This window comes from Petromyzon marinus, chromosome 2 (assembly GCF_048934315.1).
Source record: "Petromyzon marinus isolate PM22_M1 ecotype Great Lakes invasive population chromosome 2, UKy_Petmar_22M1.pri1.0, whole genome shotgun sequence".
NCBI classification, from domain to species: domain Eukaryota; kingdom Metazoa; phylum Chordata; class Hyperoartia; order Petromyzontiformes; family Petromyzontidae; genus Petromyzon; species Petromyzon marinus.
In genome coordinates this window covers 8,779,280-8,801,171 of record NC_133668.1, presented here as the reverse complement: position 1 = coordinate 8,801,171, position 21,892 = coordinate 8,779,280, and the positions used below count along the sequence as shown (strand labels likewise).

The window sequence follows — 21,892 nt, the reverse complement described above, 5'->3', positions numbered from 1 at the left end:
AGAGGCTGCTGGTTCGATCTCCCGGCGCGGCAAGTCAAAATATGGGCAGGATTCTTAACCCCCCCCCCACCTCTGCCCACACAGTGTACAGTTGATGCGCATGTCGCGCGTGGCGGGGCACAGAGTGGGTACTCCCACATCTCCAAGACGTCCGACCAGCATGAAAGAGTAGGCCAAAGTACCTTCCAAAAAGGGGCACTCTCAAGAGCTTCTTCTAGTGGAGGCCCTTCCGGCAGCAGTGGCACGAGCAAGCAATTGTTGGGCAATTGTTGCATTCGAACGTGGATATAGTGAAGTGTATTCGCATTGGGTTGTTCACGCGGGGAGTACGGGATGTCCCTCTAGCGTGTTTGGTTGTTGTTATGGTTAGGGGAGGAAGGGGGCGCGGGTTGAGAACGGAGTGTAATAAACACGGACACGGTGATTCATCACAAGGGCCCTGCGCAGCGGCCACCGCCGCACTCCCCGTTGATTTGTTTTCAAAACAAACATCGACCGACCCAGCGGTGGCGGGCGGTGCCAGTCACCCCGCCACATTAGATGCCTCTAAACGTCGTGCTAGATAAGCTACATTAAACACGATTATAAAATCACAGTTGTGTGAAATATTTAAGGTGACAAACGACAGTTTTCATTATATTAATTGGTGTTTTTAGAATTCGGAGCTTATTAAATGTGTATAAATATTTTTGCAAGTGTCGTGTCTTGTAAAAATCACTCAGACGGACACGTTGTAACAAGTCACCTGCGTACACTTTATTAACCTATTCTTGCACCAGTTGTAGGCACTCCTAGAACTATCTACACGATCACTTAGACCTAACTTCTTCCACTCGTCTCTCTCCGATACACCTCACCTATCTTGCCCTCGGCAGCTCTGCTCCCAGCGACTCCGCACAGAGCTTAGTCGCATTCAGCACCTTCACACACAGAGGCTTCGCACACAGCGACTCAGCACACAGCTTCTTCTCCACACAGAGGCTTGCACACAGCGCCTGAGCACACAGCTTTTTCTCCACACAGAGGCTTGCACACAGCGCATCAGAAGCTTCTCCACACAGAGGCTTCTCACACTCCACCGCCACCTACGCTCCCTCAGACCCGCTCACTCATCTGTCCCGGGTGGGGGGATCAACCATCACTCGCCCAGCGACTCGTGAGGGTTGAGGTCCGTTGACGGCTTGAGCGGCAGCGGCGAGATGTCTTCACTCTTGTCCCCGGCAACAACTAACTCTGCTCCGTTCACACATGTCCTTACATCCTACGGCCAATTATCCGAGAGCTCTCGTGTGTCTCTTTAAGGCTAGCCAGGCTGGCGCCTGTCAGCCCATTAATCAACCCTTATCTCCCATCTCCCTGTAAACACCTCCGTGTCAGCGTGCACAACCGGTGGACCTGGTTTGCACCCGCTTAGCCCCTTAATTAGGTGGCGATTTGTTCATGCAACCCCATGTTTGCACACGCGCACCTGCTTGCCCTCAGTTGCCCTCAGTCAAGTGTGCGCACCGCGTATTTCACTACACTATATCATCCCCCCCCCCACCACGAATAAAAACGCAGCCGTCCCGGCTGTCAATATATACAAACGTGCGCGCATGTGTAGTGACCGATCCCTAACAACAACACAATCGTAACCAGTGACCGACCCCTAACAACAACACAATCGTAGCAGTGACCATGGAAGGCAAGAACAACAATAACAAGAACAAAGGAAATGTGACGGCGAGAACAACCCGTCCGAATCAACGAAAAGTGCCGCGTCACGAACGAGTGTGTGCGGCAGGACCATCCTCGCGGGTAGAGACAGTTCCGCTCGGGCGTGATGAGTGGTCCGCTGAAGGAGTCCTCATCGCTCCATCCGTGGCCATTAGGCTTTCCAGTCCTGTAGGCGGTACAGAACAATCCTCCTCATGTCCCGTTTACTCAGGCATGGCAGTCGGCGCGTCGGACACATCAGACATTTGGTCGCAAGGGATATGGAGATGAATCGGCAGGACCGGACGAGACGCATGTTTTTAACCGCAATGGATGCACGAACCAGCACCGCCGGCTCAACCAAATACGCAGACACTGCGGCCGCCGGACCTCAATGACCTCGATTGGTCCTTGCCAAGGACGGTAGTTTTGCGGACGTGCCTACGGGCACTTGGGGGCAATGTAATCACGTCATGTCCCCCTCTTCCCAAGGTATCCCCGGTCCTCCCTGTCCCCGCAGCCGCTCATTCCCGGCCTGCCTGCGGGCCGAGTTGCTCCTAGCGGCCTCGCGGGCCAATCACAGCTGTTCAAGCGTTTGCAACATGGGGTGTCGGCAGTACCAATCCCTTCCGCGGAGGGCGCAATCCCAACTGAACCTGCACCGGGGGTTCAGGCTCCCTCCCATACATCAAATAAAACTGTAATAATCATGTCGAGGCATGAGGAGCAAGTCTGTAAGCAGCGAGGACCCCTGGAATGTGAAGATCCCAGTCCGACTGTCCCATGGTCACTTTCTGGCATAGCATGGCAGTAAGGTTTCTGTGAAACTGCTCGACCATCCCATCCGTTTTGTGGATGATATAGTGAGGTGTGAATTTTCCGCGAGCCCAGGGAATCGCACACTTCCCGGAGCAACTTGGAGGAGAAATTCCTGCCCTGATCCGTTAGGAGTTGCTCAGGGGTCCCCTTATCAAGGACATAACCGTACAAAAAGGCGTCGGCTATAGACGTAGCCGATTGGTCAACCAGAGGCCAACGGGTGAGATATTCAACCCTAACGAGGAGGTACTTGTGTCCTCTCTGAGAAACTGGGAAGGGTCCCAAAATGTCAAGGGCTACCAATTCATTAACCCCTGAAACAACAATGGACTGTAACGGGATTTGCAGACGCAGGGTGGGAGATTTCTGATGCGCACAATCAGCACAACCTTTAATCAGAAGGAGTATGTCGTTTTCCATGCCCGGCCAGTCTTAGATGCATCAATTTCTCGTGAACGGCTTTAGTAAGTTTTCTCCTAAGAACTGAAGGCACGACCAAGGAATAACGCCGGGACTCCCCTTCCCACCGCATGAGGAGGCCCTCGCGTAACACAGTGGATGGGTGACCCGCAGGGCCCAGACCCCGAGAAGCACGACGGCACAGCGTCAAAAGTGAGGCATCGTCAATCTGCAGCTTAGCCTATGCACCATGGTCAAGATTCAAAACAGAATCGCGCGGCAGCTGAGCGCCTTCCTCCCACGATGTCCCGGCTGCCACCAGCACCACGGGCGCATCCTCATGCGATGGCTTACATCGTCACGCCCCCGAAGCACACGTGCACGCGACACGGGGCGGCAAGCGGGACAAGGCGTCAGCGTTGATGTGCCGAGTGCCTTTCCTGTGCACCACTTTGAATGAGAAACCTTGGAGGATTTAGAGCCATCGGGACAACTGCCCAGATGGCTGGTCGATGCGCAGGGAGTACTGGAGGGCCGCATGGTCCATGTGGACAACAAAGTCCCGTCCGTACAAATATGGACGATAGAGCTGGTTTAAATGGACCATGGCCAGTAACTCCCTGGACGTGATGCAATCGCGCTGTTCAGCAGGAGACAGGACTCGACTGCCGTAAGCAACTACCTTCTCCGTGCCCTCGACAAGCTGGGAAAGGACTGTCCCGATGCCCGTATCGTTGGCGTATATGTCCAATATAAAGGGCCTCGCAAAATCGGGGGGGGGGGGGGGAGGGGAAGGGGGGGCATCGGCAAGGGTGGCACGGAGGGTGAAGAAGGAATCCTCCTCAGCCTTATCCCACCGAAATCTCTGGCCCTTGGCCGTGAGGGCGTCCAGTGGTATAGCAAAAATCTTTAACAAACCGCCGGTACTGAGAAGCGAATCCGCCGAAACTGCGGACCTCCGTCACCAATTTAGGCATCTGCCACGTGCGCACGCACGCGGTCTTCTCTGGATCTGTGGCAACACCGGTTGCACTAATTATATGGCCTAAGTATTTAACTGATGTCTGAAGCAAATTACATTTCTGAGGCTTGAATTTCAACCTAGCCGCAATCGCTGTAAGTGTTCGTCAAAGGTATTGCCAAAAACGATGATGTCATCCAAATAAATAAGGCAAGAATCCCATTGCAGTCCTGCTAGGACCAATTCCATTAATCGCTAAAAGGTGTCTGGTGCTGAATTAAATCCCATCGGAAGACAATTGAAGTGGTAGAGCTTTTGGGGCGTGCGAAAAGCATTTTTTGGTTTTGATTCGTCATCGAGGGGCAATTACCAAAACCTGGATAGGAAATCGAGTGTTGAAAAGAATTATGCGCCCGACAATGCATCGAGCGAGTTGTCCATACGAGGGAGGGGATAAACTTCTGCCACCGATATCTTTAACTTGCGGAAATCAGCGCAAAACCGTAAGTTCCAATCACGTTTTTTCACTAGCACTGTGGGCGCCCCCCACGGGCTATTGGATGGGGAAATAATATCATCTGCCAGCATCTCATCCACAGCCTGGCGTACATGTTCCTTCTCCGCGGGGCGAAATCTGTGGAGATTTATCCCAATCGGGGCGAATCGCCCGTATTGATATGATGGAGGAGGGAATTTTAAATCGTTCAAGAGCCAGCGCAGCTGAGGATTTTCGGAGCTCAGAGATTCCAGCCACGTGGAATCCAGTTGATCAGGTTTACCCACGCTCCCCGCAAACACAGGAGCTGGCTCCGCATTATCAAGACTCTGGGCCGCTGAGGCATGCGCCAGAACAGTGCCTGCCTGAATCACAACCGGAGCATGCTTCGCATTAAGTACTTGTCACACTGTATGCCACACTGTGCCAATTATGGAATGCCCACCATATGAATAACAGCACCAGACATCCAGATCTGACAGCTGCCAGTTCACCCATGTGCCAGTCTCCTATATTATATTGTCAACACAGCAGACCAACCTTGAGCTCACTGTCCTTGAGAAAAATATATACTGCCTTATGCCCTACTTGGTTTACGTTTCCTTTACAAAATGTAGGCCATTGTGTATACAATAATTTGATTGATTTTTAAACATTGAGTACTCGCAATATATCTATATTTCGCAGACAAAGGGTTACAAAGAAGTACGCCAGTGGCTGCCTGCTGCAAAGCGATTAACCAGCCCATAAACACAATCTACATAAGTGTAGGGAGTCCCACTGAGTCGCAGACATTGTCTTGGGAGCAATACTATTTATTCAGTAATTCAACATAACATAACACAACCTACAATTGGGTGTTGAATGCTCATCTAGCCACGCTACGACAGAACTAGACATGGCTCGCTATCCCGGCCCAGACCACGAGCTGGGTCTTGGACTGCGTGGCTAGAGGCTTCTTTTACCCGACGTGGATCTTCATCACCAGCAACACGAAAAACCCCGAGCCCCTCACGGGGCCCCCGTTATATTGGCCTGGGCTGGGGCTGGCTCTGCCACTCGCCCCGCCCACCTTCTAGAATCTAGATCTTTCGAGCTCTTTTCTGAAGGCTCCTGAGAGCTCTTTTATACCACGTGACCGCCCAGCGCCCCCGTCCACCGGTGGCCCCCCTCCAATATCATCCGGTCACGTGTCGGCAGGTCAACCAGCGTATCATGCCCCAGCGTAACCCTGGCTGGCTGACTCTCTCGCTCCCTCACCGGGAGCCCGCACCGCACACTGTACGTAGTCCCTCCACGCTGACCAGCGCTCACCCAAGCCCCGCTCGGGCTGGTACTGCGCCCAGTAAGCGGGCTACACATAATGCCAACACATTATCTGCCATGGCTTTGTAAGCCCGGCACCACACAGTGACAATCAGAGTCACTACATAAGTAAAAACCTTAATCTGTATGTTTTAAAAACCGAGTGTACTTCCCAACGAGGTAGAAAGATTAAATTTGGTACATGAGGTCGCATTTAGGACACAAACAACCGGATAAATCTGAACCGACATTTTTCATTTTAAGGCCCGAGGACACAAACAACAAGATACATCTGAACCGACATTTTCCATTTTAAGGCCCCCAAATCTCGATTTTAAATGCCCGATAAACATGTTTGTGCGTGTCATTCAGAAACCGTTCAAAATATACGATTGAGGGTTTTTTTAGTTTGATAGAGCGTTAAACAGCAAATATAATTAAAGCAAGAACCATTGTTATATCTTTTATTGTTTGAGATTTCCGATTCAAGCGGGTTTGAACCAAAAAATACGCATTTGTTGATGTTCAAATCTCAATAAAGATAGGAGCTTCCCCTAGAGTATACAGTTCATTGTTTTGTTCTTTCTAAATAACGGAATCTTCAAATTGAGCGGTTTCCGTCTGGTACGTTTTAAAATCTAAGTTGAATCAAGTCGTCAACAATGTGTGTTTTTTGCAGAAAATAATTTTTTGGAGTAGTTAGTGTCTGATCGTAGATACAAATTGTAAAAAAAACCATCAGGTTAATTATTGTATCTATAGAAAATGTATTGCCTGGAGAAGATAGGCGTTATGAACTAGTTATTTCTAGTTAAAAATGCATATTCTTTGGGTCTTTTGGTAAAGCCACGTAGATAGAAAAATATCACATGTAATATTGATATTATTTGTATTATTTTATTATTTGTGCCATCTACGTGGCTTTAGCCAAAGACCCAAATAATATGAATTCCTGCAGTCACGAAAGCTTTAAGTCAAGATTTAAAAATGCATATTTTTATATATATATATTTTAACATTAGATATTAAATAAATGATCAGAGCACATACATTTATCAGATAGCTCAGGCTGTAAATTTCGATTTAAAGCTTTCGTGACTGCAATGATTCATCTTCTTTGGTTCTTTCGGTAAAGTCACGTAGCATGAGAATAAAATAATAAATTGATAAAATAAAATAACACAATAGTATTCTCACGACGTTTCGGCCACAACACAAGCGGCCTTCATCAGGTGAAGGGACGAGACTGTCTGGTAGGACAGCGCTGTCCTACCAGACAGTCTCGGACAGCGCTGTCCTACCAGACAGTCTCGTCCCTTCACCTGATGAAGGCCGCTTGTGTTGTGGCCGAAACGTCGTGAGAATATTATTGTGTTATTTTATTTTATCAATTTATTATTTTATTCTCATTCTACGTGACTTTACCGAAAGAACCAAAGAAGCTCAGGCTGTCTTTAAAAAAATAATTAACCACGGCTGGGCCCGTTTTTCACTTTTCACTTTTCTTACAGCAAGATCAAGATGTCTCTCGTCATGGCCAAAGCCGTTGACGTCCTTGTGGGCAAAGCCGTTTCAGCAGGGCGAGGCGTTTTGCGCCTTTTTCCTCCTCGCTCACCCCACCATGGCTCGCAGTCTGCCGCGTCCAACTCAAAACACACGCGATCCTTGCAATTGCGTTCCAGGCCCGCACATAAACGTTTCGTGAAACGCATTAATTTCGCGGGTGCTGTACTTTACTGCATCCAATACAAGCTTCTTCCAGTGCCGAACGAAACTCGCCAAGAGTGAGGACGGGCAACGCCTTGGTGCCACAAAGCCATGCTCACGAAATCCCCAAAGCGGGCATTCTCGTTTTAATTTATTTCCACGTCTAAGGAAGCGGCACATTAACAGCCTTCTCCTGTTGTGATCCGTCAGAGAATGAGCGCTGTACGCCTGCATGTTGAACTTCTTTCGCACAGTACGCAGCCACCAAATCGTGATAATCGCAGGTAAGGGGGAGAGATAGACGGTGCGAGTTCTCCATAACCTAGCTCGCCCACTGCGAGACGCCTCTTTGTAGATCTGCCTCTTCATCCCATATATACTGTATTTGCTTGAAGTAAATATATAACTGCATAAGCCAGTAAAATGTGCAAATTAAACAATAATCAGCACTCTTTTTCCAATTGCATGGCCTTATCACAGATACGTGTACGTATATGTATACACATGAGGCTTGCTTTGCACACTGGGCCGAGTTTGATGGCTAACACCAGTGGTGAGTGATATCTGAACTGGATTTTCCTCTCTCCTCTCCCCTTCACCAACCTGCACCGCTCAGCGTGGTGAGGTATGGCGAGGGAATCCTCATCACAGGCACAATGCGGGGAGGCAGCATTCACTGGCAGCAGTGGATTGGTAAACTTGGCTGTAAATCATTGTGTGCGAAGGCTCGTTTCCAGTCCAGACTGCGATGCACGTTTCTTATAGTCACAGGGCTGTGTGTGTGGCGAACAGAGGTGACATTTGTGTTGATTTGTGCGTGCGCACCGCTTCCAACTGTAGTCCCCCTTACCATGTTTATGTTCCACAGTGGAATGTGTTTCACACTGGACACAAACCCCATTCCCTTCCACCCAAACACCGTGGGTCATTTCAGTTGTTGAGGAAGTGCAACACGCAAACAGGGAAGCAGCTACCAATAAAACTACACACACGTTTGGAAGTCCCACGGCGTCCGAATCTGATAGCATCTAAAAAAAGATTCTGCACGGAAAGCGAGCATATTTATTCATCGAGAGAAAGAGTCGGTCATACGCACTGCAGCAGTATAACGTACGGTGGTCACCTTGCAGGTCCGCCGCTGGATGAAGGTCTCTCCAGCGCCGTGTCGGTCGCGGGGGGAGGGCGAGGTTTGAGCATACTTCACCATGCTCGTCGTCTCAGATGTCACTCGCCACTCATGCAACCAGTTCAGCTACTGTATAGGGCGGCGGTGGAGAGAAAAAAAAGGAAGGCCTTGAAACAGGGGTATGGAGTCAGCAGCACGGATGGCTGAGGGAAGGAAGTTCAAGACCCTGGGGGGTAACAGAGGAGAATCAGTGACCTCCAACCGCGTGGGGATTGTGGGGCTTTGATAGAGAAAGCTTCGGTTGGTGTAGTGGAGCAGAGTGCGACGAGAGGGGGAGAGATAGGCAGGGTGCGAGTGTATAGGGGCGACCTGAAGACGTTGAGCGTGATCTTGCAAAAGATGCTGGATTGGATTTGGAGCCAGCGGATGGATTTCAACATTGGGGTGACGGAGTCTCGTTTACAGGTGTGGGCGAGCGGTCCGGCACGGGTGGGTGGATGGGGGGGGGGGGTCAGGGAGTCGACAGCATGGATTGCTGGGGGAGGAGTGGTGGGAGGGAAAGACTTTCAGACTTTAGTGGTGGGGGTGGGGGGGCAGTAGGGGCAGAATGTGCGAGCTACTAAAGTAGAATGCGACGACGAAGGATGGTCAAGGAGCCCTCAGCGGCACGGGCAGGCAGAGCGTGCGCGCGAGGTCGGCACGGGTCACGCTTCGATGCGGCGGTCGCAGCCGCTGCGCGATACGAAGCGCAGGGGACAAATCCCTGGCGGCCGCTCGTTTTGCCGCAGAAGCGCGATCATCGAGAGAGTTACCGACGATAAAATCATTACGATTCACTTGGAATGAGATGCGTTAAAATTACGCCGGGCTACAGATGCGTCCATGGAAGCCAGTGGTTTTGCCAAATTCCAGTGCTCGTGACCCACCAACCACGCTCCGTCTTCTCTACTTTGATCAATTTACGCCTCTCATTTTATTACAAATTAACTCGTTCCACGCCACACCGCTGCCCGATAATTGTTAAACGTCTCCCACGTGCCGCGATAAACAATTAACGCTGTCTGCGTTCATACAACTGATCAAAATGAAGATTGAAATCTAAATGTGCAGTGAGTGCGCGCATATGTGTGTGTGTGTGTGCGCACGTGTTCCACGTGACGCAGTCAGTGTTAATTTGCTCAGCGCGTCACGCGGGACATGTTTAGCAATCATCGGGTACGTCCAGCGTGGAACGAGTTAATTGGTATTTGAATGAAAGTCGTCGGTAAACGCGGGCAGACGTCACGTGGTGGGTCACGAGAAATGGAGATTGGGAAACCCTGATGCAAGCAATACAAACATTCTGGCAAGTTTTATATTTGCACTCATGAGGGTTTAACTATTATTTTATATATCGTCACTGTAAATAATCCATCTCTATGATGTGTAATAAATATTTAAAACATATTTCATTGTGCGATAACACTGTCATAATCATCATTGTATATAATTTTTTTTTTTAGAATTTCTCCATAACCCAGGATCTAAAGCCAGTGTTGACAAATATCCTCTCAGTGTAAGTTTCACCTCGCTTTATGCGGTTTTAATTCACCTATATGCGGCTATGATATCGGACGTGGAACAACATTGTGTGTGTGTCCTGTGTGCTGTTCTGTAGCGGTTCGCTACGAACCCGGTGGGCCCGAGTTCGATTCCCGCTCACGGCCGACACCGGTGACGATTATCTGAAGCGGTCCTGTGCCTCCCCGAGGTCGACTCAGCCTCAAATGATTACTTGGTGCGATGTGTAAACATCACGGGGGATCTTTCTTGTCTTTGTGTGCGGCACTCGGCAGGCAGCTCTCTCGTGCGGTTTCGCTCTGTGTGCCCTTTTCTCGGAACGCATCCACGACCGCACGAACCGTGCTAAGGGGCCGTCCATAAATGACGTCACGCGATTTTGGAAGATTTTTTTTACCTCCCCCCTTCGTCACACGGCGTCACAAAAAGTCAGACCCCCCCCCTCAAATATGACATCACAAAGCTCTGCCCCCCCCCCCAAAAAAAATATATGCTTCAGATCGCTTTAAACTATTGTCATTGTAGTGCGTATTTAATGTGGCGCTGCACTCTGATGTTGTAGGAGAAAACATTTATTAAAAAGTATATTTCATTAAGTTGAGCGTGTTGTCTATATGTATTTAAAGTTGCGCATTTTGATGTGACGTCACATTTCTAACCCCCCCCCCCTCGTCACACATCGTCACAAATGTCTGACCCCCCCCCCCCCCCCAGGAGCGTGACGTCATTTATGGACGACCCCTAACCTCCAATCGGCACGGCTGGCTACGTACGGTGCGAAAGAAGTGCAATACTTTCTTTAATATAACAGATGTACACCTTTTTCGATTTAAAGCTTTCGTGACTGCAAGGATTCATCTTCTTTGGTTCTTTCGGTAAAGTCACGTAGAATGAGAATAAAATAATAAAATAACACAATAAAATTCTCACGACGTTTCAGCCACAACGCAAGCGGCCGTCTTCAGGTGAAAGGTACAGACCTGTCGGGACCTGTGTTATTTTATTATTTTATTCTCATTCTACGTGACTTTCCCGAAAGAACCAAAGAGGATGTACACCGTATTTTGTTGAGGGCATTAACAATTTTGTCTCTCAGTTTGCAATGCACGCAACAACAATAACCCAAGAAGAGACGTGAAACCACAGCGTCAAGTTGACTTCTGGAAGAAGATGTCGTGGCACACATCTCACGGCTGCAGCCGAGTCGGGATTTCTGTGAATCGATCCTCAATTAGAATTATGGCTCGGGTCAAAGGAGGGTGGTGGGTGGTGGTGGGGGGCGTGGAGCTCCGCTATTGGCGGCTTCTTAAGCTGTCACTACATGGGGAATGTGATAGCATGCAGCTGCGGAGATCCACACGAACGAAGAGTGTACGTGGAACCTTCAAATAGCAACGGGGGGGGGGGGGGGGGTGGAGGAATTACGCGGATTAATTTTTATTTTATTGTAAACCTCTTGAGTTGGGGTTGCCACCTGCCTTGTTTTGATGCCCCAGCCGTACTCTCTTTGTGAGCCACCATTCCAAGAACTCTATTCAGTCTTCCCGGTACACTAAAAGTCCTGATTGCCTTTTGTCCGTTGCCGTAAACAATGGGCCGCTCGGGACGATGCATTCGCATGCAGTTCTCCCGCCTTGCCGTTGTCAGAGATATTCTCCAACCCGCTGTCTCAGTTTCTGGTACCTTAGGAGTTGGCAACCCGAGTGAGTGAGTGCGTGCGTGTGAGTGGGAGCCCTCCCCCATGACTCGGCGCGCATCTTGGTCTCATCAACATTGAGGGGCTCTGTTGTTGTTGTTGTTGTGGTTGTTGTTGCTGAGAAGTGTACAACTCGTGTGTGGGCGAGTTTGGATCGCCACGTTGTGCGTTGCGAGGTGACTGGAAATCGCTCGTAGGAGGGGGAAGTCCAAGGCGGTTGTTTTTTCTTGCTTAACCCCCCCGCCACCACCACCACCCCCGCCTAGAGAGCCCTAAGCTGGCCTCGAGCAGTCACGAGCGGCCCCAGGGGGCTGGGAAAACGAACGTGATGGGCACGCAGGCCGCGCCCATCACTTCGTCTCATGGGGCCCGCAAAAGATGTGCGTGTCACTCACTGCAGGCATCTTGGCCACACTTATCAGGTACTCGAGGGGTGGGGGTAGTTTCGACCTGGCAACAACAACAACGCTGATTCGAAGTGTAGCGCTCTCAAGTCACCTCGCTGCAGTCACTGCAAGGGCCTCTTGCAGTGACTGCAGACGTGGATGAGAGGTACCAGCTCAAGATATTTTGAGGGTGTTATTTGGCCTCAGGCAGGATTCCCTTAACCTGTCTCACACACACAAAACTGCTTAGTCTCTCTGCGTGTGGAGGGACACGAATGTTACGGGGACTTTTTTTTCCCGCGTGATTGATGTCTTTTTGATTTAAAGCTTTCGTGACTGCAGGGATTCATATTGTTGGTTCTTTCGGTAAAGTCACGTAGAAGGGAAACAATAAAATACTAAAAATATATGCTGTGGTTTTCACACCTGATGATGATTGCTTGTGTTGCAGTCGAAACGTCGTGATAATTTTATTGTTTTATATTTTTATTATTTTATTATTTCCCTTCCACGTGACTTTACCGAAAGAACCAAGAATAATGTGATTGATGTCGTTACGTTTTTCTTTCTTAATGCAGACAGACCCCGGAGGGTGCCTGGCTGGGAGTTGACTTGGCCCATCATCCATCGAGGGTCGATAAAACAAGTATCACGTCGTGGGAAATCACAACAGTGTGCATCCTTTAATGAAAACACTCCGGCCCAACAACATGGGAACGTGAAATATGGGCAAACTGCCGCAAGACTTCGTGATGAGGACCATCCGGCGCTCAATTGATGAGGGAGAATTCAATGCTTACAACATTTAACCACTTTGAATGCAGTGACAGCAGCTCCGTCGTGTTGGCGGTGGGATGTGGGGCTGCATCCTCCTCACCCACCAACCACTACAAGGCTCTCAGACCCCCTTCAGTGTGTCTTCAACGTTCCTCGTATGCACAGGGAATGAGCTCGGGCAGAATTCACGATAGACAAAAAAAGCAGATTATATTGTTTCTCGTTCCGCTGTCGAGTTTAACATTTCTTTAAAGCGTGTTTAATTAACATTGACATCGTGTGCCCCCCTCCTCCGCCCGCCCATTTGAACAAAGCCACGCTACAGGGTCTAGTGAAAGTGGATCGTATACAACAACCAAAACAGCGTGATCGATGCCGTGTCGTTGTGAGCTCTGAACCCTGGTATGAACTTAGCGGCTGTGTTGTGGTCACCGGATTGTTGGGTGCGGTGTCTCGTGGCGGGGAAGATAACAGCGCTGTGAGCAGCGTCAGTTGCGAGTGGCGAAAGCGGAGAGTGCGTGTCTGCCTCAATCGCAGGAAGTTGGGCCACTCCGTCTGTTAGCGTCGCAAAAACAACACCGCATTTAATCTGCATAGGCCACCGCAACTGCAGAGATATACCCATAAGGGACAGTTACACAAATGAAGCCAAACTCGCAGCCAAAAGTTCAACATCATCCTTGAAATGATAATTATCTATTGTTTGGAGAAAAAAAATACGGCTTATCTCCGGAATGAGTCAATGGTTTGATTCGTACGCGAAACTAAATCCACCGCCGCCTTCACCCCAGCATGGATGAAAGAGCCAGTACGTCCCACGCCACACTCATTGACGCTTTTCTGCTTTGTCAAGAAAGGTGGACATTATTAATCCGATCCAAATCACAGTCCTAATGGGTCGCCACACGATGGCCCGAGCGAAAAGCCACTTCGCGACCACGCTAATTAATCACACGACATATTTAGAGTGTCCGACATTTTCATTAGAATTCCAGGAGCCGCCCAGAAGCGTGGCGTTAAAAATTAACGCTGCACCGTGAAACCGAGCAAAGCAGGCGGCAGAACTTTGTTCAGCTGCGGCCAGCAACGTGTTTGTAGTTTACGCGCGCCGCGTCGCTCACAACGTTAGTTGAATAACGGCCAAAACCTGGCCCGGACATCGCACTTTAATGAAAATAATTATCAGTATTTCATATATAGCAGCGCCATTCATACAGATGGCATCTCACAAATCATGATACACGCCGGTGGATATTAATTTAGATACTTTCAGCCGATTAATGATGAGTATACACGCGGGAGGAAACCCTCATACGTGCGATTGGGCATACGCGATCCCATACTGATTGACCAGATGGAGATTAGTCCACACTTACTGGACCGTCTACCTCAATGGTCCTCAAAACCCATTGGAAGACAGTTTCGCAAAACATTCACGTGAGTCACAAACCCTCGCCAGTAAACCAGATTTTCGGCATGCACCACCACCGCTATCCGTGTGTGATAAAAAAAAAACGTGAATGAGTGAATAAATAAAAAAACTTAACATATGAATCATTAACACTAATTAAGAGGAAACATAGTATAGGCGTCGATTTGTGCAATGGTCCTTTTTCACAGCAGATCGCTCTCTCTTAAACTACTAAAAAGGTTTTCTTTAATTATCGCTGGCAAACTGCTACATGTTAAAGGCAAGGACCGTCTCCTTAAGATATTTACTTTTTCAGATATGGGATTTAGAGTGACGCACGGCCGGGTGAATGCTTGTGCAATGCGAGTGTGACTCAGTCTCAGGCGCAGGATCCATCATTTGCCAGCTCGTTCAGGGGGCTGTGGTTGAACAAACAACGGCCGCTCTTCGCTCAATCCTATTGATGTAGTCGGCCACAGCCAAAGTTCATAGATAGTAAAATAATGCCTCCCCTTAGCGGTGGGCAGTGGCTAGGTCATCCAAACAACGGCGAGTGTTCTTTTTTCTGAACAGCACTCATTAATTACTGTATAATACTAGAATCGAAGCTTTCGTGACTGCAGGAATTACTCTTTGGTTCTTTCGGTAATGTCACGTAGAAAGAAAATAAATGAAATAATAATAAAATACGACGTTTCGATTGCAACACAAGCAACCGTCATCAGGTAAGAATGAATGAGCAAACTAACCTAGTAAACTTAGAAATATAATACAATACAACACAGAGAGTTGGCTAACACAACAGTCAACACCCTCCCTGGTTGATTACATTCTTAGATGTTTTGATCAAGAAGAGACCTGATGGCTCGTTGGGACATTCTGTCCACAGGAAAGCCACCCACACGTATGCCTATTTAAAGCCTGACTCCCACCACCATCCAGCCCAGAAGAATTCCCTCATCAAAACACTACACCATAGGGTCCATTGCATCTCTGACCAGCACCACCTGGGGCACGTACACCAAGCCCTCAGGATGAACGGATACTCTGACTGTACAATCCACAAAGCTGTCTCCCCAGCTATGGGGAGACAACTATCTGAGGACCCAACCAAAACCATCACCTTGCCATACATAGCAGGGGTTACCAAAAATATTCTAAAATCTTAAACAAACACAATATCCAGGTTCGTTTCAACACAGTACACAAAATCCGTGATTTGAGCACATCTGTAAAGGATGTGATTCCTGACATGCAATATCCTGGTGTCTACAAACTAAGTTGTGGCTGTGGCAGCAGTTACATTGGGGAAACGAAACGACATGTCTCGGACCGTGTTCGCGAACACAAGGCAGGTCTGAAGCACGGTAGGACCAATACCTCTGCCGTTGCTGATCATTGTTTTAATGCTGTGGGCTCACACGAAATTGATTTTTCCACAATGAAGGTACTCTGCAAACCCACTGGCTATCATCAAAGATTTGTTCATGAAGCCATCCAGATATAGAAACACAGACACAACTTCAACCGAGAAGTTTACTTGTGTGTATGTCTATGTGTCTCCATGTCTGTGTTTTGTCTCTCTCTCAAATTTAACAATCTTTGGAAGAACGTAATCAACCAGGTAGGGTGTTGACTGTTGTGTTAGCCGACTCTCTGTGTTGTATTGCATTATATTTCTAAGTTTACTTGGTTTGTTTTCTCATTCATTCTTACCTGATGACGGTTGCTTGTGTTGCAATCGAAATGTCGTATTCTATTATTTTTTAATTAATTTTCTTTCTACTGTATAATAATACTAATATTCATGTTGTTTATTTATTAAGAGGGATAGAGTGGTGGCACAGTGGTTAGCAGACTGCACAATGAACATGGTCGCCTCATTTCGATTCTTGGCCATTGTATCATCTGTGGAAAGTGATATCTAAATCGGTCCTGGGACATCCCTTCACCAACCAGCATTGATAAGCATACTGAGATGTGGCCAAACAATTCCCATACTCGCAACAGTATAACGACGCCTCCATCCAGCAGTGCATTGACAAAGGACTGTAAATTATCATTTTTCCAGGAAGCTTTACTGAGTATTAATTATATATTTAAAAAACCATCAACCAATGGGCCTTATGAACAATGACAAAGTTTGTTTCAGCAGGGAAACTTTGGACTGGTTTTAGCCTTCCGGGTCTCATAATCAGGGTCAGGCCTATTAAACCAATGCCGTTTATGTTTCCAGATTTAACTTTCAGCTACGGGGACTCAAAGACAACAATGTAAACACTGAAGATGGGCTGTTGCACAGCAATGTGGGCAACAAGGATATAGATAAAACAGGTCAGAGTCTCAAGACCCCGGCATTGGCATGTTCGGCCAATTCCTTAACTGAGCGTGTGGCTTACGGGAGGAAACCGTAGCACAGTACCTGGAGAAAATTCATGCATCCGAGGGGTCATCACTCAAAACTCACCAAAGATCGCTTCACTCCGTTGCTATACTACTATCCTCTGGTCACTTTGAAGCCCAAGCTCTACAAGGCCTGGGTATAGCCAAGGTAAGTCTCCCATCCAAGCGCTAACCAGGCTCAGCCCAGCTTACCTCTTCTAGATCTGAGGAGATCAGGAACATGCATGATGGTTTGTACGCAGGTTAAAGCAACTGTCATCAATTTATGCTTGGTGGTGTTTCCCCCCCCCCCCCCCCCCAAATAACTTTTCTTACTCTTTTCTCTGCATCGTGTTCATGAATACGGATGTAATGACAATAGAGCCTGCATGCGGTATGAGGGGATGAGTGGCCATGGGACGTAATGACAGGGAGGTCAGCTTATAGTATGAATGCACTAGTGGCACACGGGAAGTAATGACAGGGGTATCAGTTGTGAGTGTGAAGGGACTGGTGGCTACGGGAATGTTCGAGAAGAGAGCGTGATCAGGTGATGAAAGAGGACGGTAGGGTTTTGCCGGTAGGGGGAGTGTCCAGAGTCAGCGAGAATGATTGAGAAGGGGGGCGCGGCCTCGTGTTGGTATAAAAGGGAGATGCACGGGAGACTCGGGGCTGTTGCAGTGGGATCTTCGCCTGATGTCAAGTGAACGTGTCTTCAAACAGGTCCCTGCAGGGTGGGCTGGTAGGAACATTGGAATTTTTCACTTCGTTAAAGTATTGAAAGGGGACGGACAGACGGACACATTAATCTATTGCAGGCTGGTACACTCAGTTTACAACTTCGTTCCTACCAGTATAAAGTTCCATCTCAAGCGAAGTGTGTCAAGTCGCCATTCCAAAGACATTGGCTCCGATGTTGAGCTGTGTAGAATTACCATTTAGTTTGTTGTCCTTCCCCCACACCTCCGATGAGCACGGTTGGCTAGGCACGGTGCGAAAGAAGTTCAACCTACATACATTACATACTGCTGGGATAAAGGAGCGGCGCACCTATCAACTGGTCAGAATTTAAAATAGCAAACGGTAATATTTTCTTTGGCAGAAACTCATTCTGAAGGTAGGACTGTTTGAAGGTCACGGCACAAAATGATTCACACCCCCCCCCCCTCCTTTACATTTCCCCTCCGAGGCTTTTCACACTGCAATCGCATAACGGGATTAGTGGTCGAGATGACTGTGTGGAAATTCCACGTCCTTTTTTTACGCTGGTTTATTATGTGTTTAATACCGCAAGTGTTTAGAGAGCCTCAGTTGACCGATCCAAATTGCAAAGCAAACTCTCATGTTGGATGGAGGCGTTTTTCTTTTACTGCGAGCAAGACTGAAGAGCGGATTGCTACGCTCACAATGTTTTGAACCTCAAAGCTCGAAATTACTACTCACGGTATCGCAAAGCCGCAACCGCTGGCAGCGCACTGCACAGACTCAAGCGGCATTGGCACAAGTAACTTGTCCACCACACCAACTGTACCAGCTGTAGATGTGACTTTAACACAGCAACTGTACTAGCTGCAGGTGTGACTTTAACACACCAACTGTACTAGCTGTAGATGTGACTTTAACACAACAACTGTACTAGCTGTAGATGTGACTTTAACACAGCAACTGTACTAGCTGTAGATGTGACTTTAACACAGCAACTGTACTAGCTGTAGATGTGACTTTAACACACCAACTGTACTAGCTGTAGGTGTGACTTTAACACACCAACTGTACTAGCTGTAGGTGTGACTTTAAACTCACCAACTGTACTAGCTGTAGGTGTGACTTTAACACACCAACTGTACTAGCTGTAGATGTGACTTTAACACACCAACTGTACTAGCTGTAGATGTGACTTTAACACACCAACTGTACTAGCTGTAGGTGTGACTTTAACACACCAACTGTACTAGCTGTAGGTGTGACTTTAACTCACCAACTGTACTAGCTGTAGATGTGACTTTAACACACCAACTGTACCAGCTGTAGATGTGACTTTAAACTCACCAACTGTACTAGCTGTAGGTGTGACTTTAACTCACCAACTGTACTAGCTGTAGATGTGACTTTAACACAGCAACTGTACTAGCTGTAGATGTGACTTTAACACACCAACTGTACTAGCTGTAGGTGTGACTTTAACACACCAACTGTACTAGCTGTAGATGTGACTTTAACACAGCAACTGTACTAGCTGTAGATGTGACTTTAACACACCAACTGTACTAGCTGTAGGTGTGACTTTAACACACCAACTGTACTAGCTGTAGATGTGACTTTAACACACGAACTGTACTAGCTGTAGGTGTGACTTTAACACACCAACTGCACTAGCTGTAGATGTGACTTCAACACACCAACTGTACTAGCTGTAGGTGTGACTTTAACACACCAACTGCACTAGCTGTAGATGTGACTTTAACTCACCAACTGTACTAGCTGTAGATGTGACTTTAACACAGCAACTGTACTAGCTGTAGATGTGACTTTAACACAGCAACTGTACTGGCTGTAGATGTGACTTTAACACACCAACTGTACTAGCTGTAGGTGTGACTTTAACACACCAACTGTACTAGCTGTAGATGTGACTTTAACACAGCAACTGTACTAGCTGTAGATGTGACTTTAACACACCAACTGTACTAGCTGTAGGTGTGACAATAACACACCAACTGTACTAGCTGTAGATGTGACTTTAACACAACAACTGTACTAGCTGCAGGTGTGACTTTAACACACCAACTGCACTAGCTGTAGATGTGACTTTAACACACCAACTGTACTATCTGTAGGTGTGACTTTAACACACCAACTGTACTAGCTGTAGGTGTGACTTTAACACACCAACTGTACTAGCTGTAGGTGTGACTTTAACACAACAACTGTACTAGCTGTAGGTGTGACTTTAACTCACCAACTGTACTAGCTGTAGATGTGATTTTAACACACGAACTTTACTAGCTGTAGGTGTGACTTTAACACACCAACTGCACTAGCTGTAGATGTGACTTTAACACAGCAACTGTACTAGCTGTAGGTGTGACTTTAACACACCAACTGCACTAGCTGTAGATGTGACTTTAACTCACCAACTGTACTAGCTGTAGATGTGACTTTAACACACCAACTGCACTAGCTGTAGATGTGACTTTAACACACCAACTGTACTAGCTGTAGGTGTGACTTTAACACACGAACTGTACTAGCTGTAGGTGTGACTTTAACACAACAACTGTACTAGCTGTAGATGTGACTTTAACAAATGGACTGCCCTACCAGCTCGAGATGCAATTTTAACATTCTGACGATAACTTTTGAAGCTGCTCGACAACTCGGGGAATACTCGAGAGGATTCTTCACATTTCTTCAGAGACGACTGCAGTGTTACTGAGTTTGCGTTGAGAATTTTAACGAACAACCTTCACCACTCCAGCGTTTGTGAAAAACCTCTCCCCTCATCTGCAACATGTTGCAATTCAAAGGCTTCGCGTACGTGCTCAGTCCATTTGTCATTCCACTGCTGAGTTGAAGGTCTACCTGTGGTCGTGCGGGTCGTTGGGGTTTGCTCTAGCAGTGGCTTAACAAAAGGTTGGACATTCTTTTTGTTATCATGTTAAATAGTCGTCACCTGGACATGTCAGATGTATATGCTCTATGTATGTCACCTATTAAGACATGTTATGCACTATTAACCTGTATTGAGTTTTGTCTACTTTCTTTAGGCTTCAATGGGAGGTGATTTACTTTTTTACGGTATCTTGAAACGTTAGCACGTGGCTTAAAACAACTGAAAACTCTAAGCATGATCCCGCCCCATGAGTGAAGCCGGTCAACCTCTGGTCCGAAGTTATAAGCCAAGACTTAGCTATATTTGTGGCAAACGTAATCTTTCTGGAACATAACTATAAAGTACATTGGACATCCACTCACGGCAATGCTTTGGACTAAGATACTTGAAGCCAGTTAAAACATTAAAATTCCTCTCCTGAAAAAATATTTTCACTAACAGCCCGATATAATCAACACCAGGGTCGATCAATATATACCGTATTACGACATGAAGTCGCACTCATTGCACACAAAATCCTTGCTCCAAGTGAACCACAATAGCTTGCTGGAACACAAACCATCACGCAAACTCCGGTCATCCTTGCAACGGCTTTTGGCGAAGCCCTTGAACGAAGACGATCTTCTGCATCGCGTGCGTTCAGATGGGCTTCTGTCTGCCCTTCTGGATGGCTCTTCCGATATTAGAAGGCCACTGGAGATATGCACTTTTCAATCTAGATTGAAAACTAATTTTCTTTTACAACTGCTTTTTGTGTTGAGTTTGTTGTCCTTCCCACGCACCTCTGACGAGCACGGTTGGCTACGTACGGTGCGAAAAAAGTTGATGTCACCTGCAGAGAGGTCACTGACGTGACGTTATGCCCGCGTTATTCTTGCCAACGTGGTATTGGGTGACATCACTTTTGTTAGTACGTGAACACGTTTCATTATCATTTAATGTAAATTGGTCCGAAAAAATAAAGAATCCAAACATTTTCTTTAAATTCCGATATACTTAATCTTGAAATCTGAAACTAATCCCTAAAAAGAAAAATCACACACGACGAATAATGTGAACCCTTAGGTTCTGCTTGCAAAAGCCACTCACATGTAGTGTTTGCGGTGGCGATCTGAGTTTTACTGGGCTCCTGACCGTACCTTGGGGGGCAACACCACCTTGGCCCTAACAGCTTGACTGGTCCTGGCTCGCAGCCAAGCAGTGGCCCAGATTCTGCTCACAGATCTGTTAAGCGCTCCCAGGAGCGTGCCTTGCCGAGCAGCGGTTTTGCAGTGAAGGATTGCTTGTGCGCATCGGCCGTACGTGTGCGGGGCAGGAATGAGCATCGGAGCAGCCAACGGGAAATTGCAGCTCGCCCTCGCTGGTGCACGCGCGGGCGGGATGGGATGGGGAGTGATGGGGTGCGCGGAACGCCCGTGAGTGCGTGCGCGCGCGTATGTGGCGGACACGCTGTGAATCACAGGGATGAGCTGAGTGCCCACGGTCAGTATAGTGCTCGGCGCCTGCAACGAAGGGGGCCGATGGCTGAGCTCGTAAAATTTGTGGCTGTGCTGTCGCGG

At 47.7% G+C, this 21,892-nt stretch overlaps 2 long non-coding RNA genes across 4 annotated transcripts; one reads left to right on the top strand and one right to left on the bottom strand.

Moving 5' to 3' along the window:
* Positions 1 to 731: 731 nt before the first annotated feature.
* Positions 732 to 9,428, bottom strand: LOC116948300 (uncharacterized). Of its 2 annotated transcripts, none has more exons than XR_012945185.1 (3): positions 8,878 to 9,428; positions 8,497 to 8,637; positions 732 to 1,882 (listed from the first exon to the last, which is right to left on the bottom strand). It is a non-coding gene; the product is annotated as an uncharacterized LOC116948300 (long non-coding RNA). The 2 variants fall into 2 exon arrangements; XR_004403787.2 differs by having other exon boundaries at positions 8,506 to 8,637.
* A 198-nt stretch (positions 9,429 to 9,626) lies between these two features.
* LOC142928884 (uncharacterized) lies at positions 9,627 to 15,953 on the top strand. 2 transcript variants are annotated; one of them, XR_012945187.1, is made up of 4 exons: positions 9,627 to 9,853; positions 10,166 to 10,285; positions 10,783 to 10,842; positions 12,729 to 15,953. It is a non-coding gene; the product is annotated as an uncharacterized LOC142928884 (long non-coding RNA). The 2 variants fall into 2 exon arrangements; XR_012945186.1 differs by lacking the exon at positions 12,729 to 15,953 and having other exon boundaries at positions 9,637 to 9,853; positions 10,783 to 12,552.
* The last annotated feature ends 5,939 nt before the right edge of the window (positions 15,954 to 21,892 follow it).